Consider the following 1,775-nt stretch of genomic DNA (forward strand, 5'->3'; position numbering starts at 1 on the left):
GGGAATTATGGAGCTATGAGGGAGGAGCTGGCCAAAGTTCAATTGTGCAATACCTTAGCAGGGATGACCGTGGAGGAACAATGGCGGATATTTCTGTGTATAATGCAGAAGTTGCAGGATCAGTTCATTCCTAAAAGGAAGAAAGATCCCAGGAGGAGGCATGGGCGGCCGTGGCTGACGAGGGAAGTTAAGAAACATATAAAGTTAAAAGAGAAAAGGGAGAACATAGCAAAGATAATTAGGAAAACTGAGGACTGGGAAGCTTTTAAAGAGCAACAGAGGATTACTAAGAAGGAAATACGCAGAGGAAAAATGAGATATGAAGGTTAACTGGCCAATAATGAGTGGTGGGGGCATGGAATGCGCTGCCTGTGGTAGTGGTAGAGTCAGAATCTTTGGTGACCTTTAAGCGGCAATTGGATAGGTACATGGATGGGTGCTTAAGCTAGGACAAATGTTCGGCACAACATCGTGGGCCGAAGGGCCTGTTCTGTGCTGTATTGTTCTATGTTCTATGTTCTATGTTCTATCAACTATATCACAAACTACTCCCTTTAAGACCCTAGGCTGAAGTCAATCTGGGCTGCAGCTCCAATAATTTACTCAGTAACACTTTTCTGGTGATTGTAATTTTCTTGATTTTCTCTTCCATTTCCTGGTTTGCAGTTGCTTCTGGGATGGTACTATGATCATTCTTGATGAAGACATATGCAGAATACCTGCTTGGTTCATTTGCCATCTCCATATTTTCCATTGTTAATCCCCACAGGCTCACTTCATTTGGATCAAAGCTTCATCTATTAACGTTTCAGTTTTACAATAAGCGTGGACATTCTTTTAATCTGTTTTCTCTCGTCCTCTAATTTCTCTGTCCTTATTAATCTTTTCATCATTCTTCACTATAATACTCTGTTCATTCCTCTGAAATACCATCGATTTTTGTACAATTATATGCTGGTTCTTTAAATTTGATATTATCTTGAACTTGTTTAATTAACCACAGATGTCTCCGACTGGCTAGAGGATATTTGCAGTGGTAGACATATTGGAACTAATGACATGGGTAAGAAAAGGGATGAGGTCCAGAAAGCATATGATAGGAAGCAGTTAAAAAATATGACCTCAAAAGTAATGATCTCAGGATTGCCACTCCTGAGGCATTCAGTTTTTAAGGTGTGCAAACAAAGAGGGAAGGCAGTTAGGGTTAAAAAGGATATCAAAGCATCAATGAGGATGGATATTAGCTCTGGTGAACTGGAATCTGCATTGATAGAGCTTAAAAATACCAAGGGGCATGAAATGATAATGAGGATTGTCTATTAACACCAAATTGGAGTGGTAACATTTGGGAAGACATTAATCAGGAAATTAGAACCACAAGCAAGAAAGATGTAGCTGTAGTATGGGTGACTTTAATCTGCAAGTAGTTTGGGCAAATCAAGTGCTCTTATGTTCTCAATTGGTAATAATCCTGGAGTGTGGATGGAATGGTTTTCGGAGTCAGTATGTCAAGGAACCGAGTAAAGGACAGGTCATCCTAGATTGGGTATTTTATATGAGAAAAGAATAATTTGCATTCTCGCTGTGTGAGGCCTCTTGGGAAACAGTGACCATAATGTTGCAGAATTCTTCAATAAGTTAGAGAATGAATAGTTGATTCTGACTCTATAGTGCTGAATCTAAATAGGGGAAACTACGGTGGTATGAGGCATGAGCTAGCTATGATAGATTGGGGAGCATTACTTAAAGGGTTGACAGTGGCAATGGTTAAAGAG

The sequence above is a fragment of the Chiloscyllium plagiosum genome, unplaced genomic scaffold (genome assembly GCF_004010195.1).
Source record: "Chiloscyllium plagiosum isolate BGI_BamShark_2017 unplaced genomic scaffold, ASM401019v2 scaf_4597, whole genome shotgun sequence".
NCBI lineage: Eukaryota > Metazoa > Chordata > Chondrichthyes > Orectolobiformes > Hemiscylliidae > Chiloscyllium > Chiloscyllium plagiosum.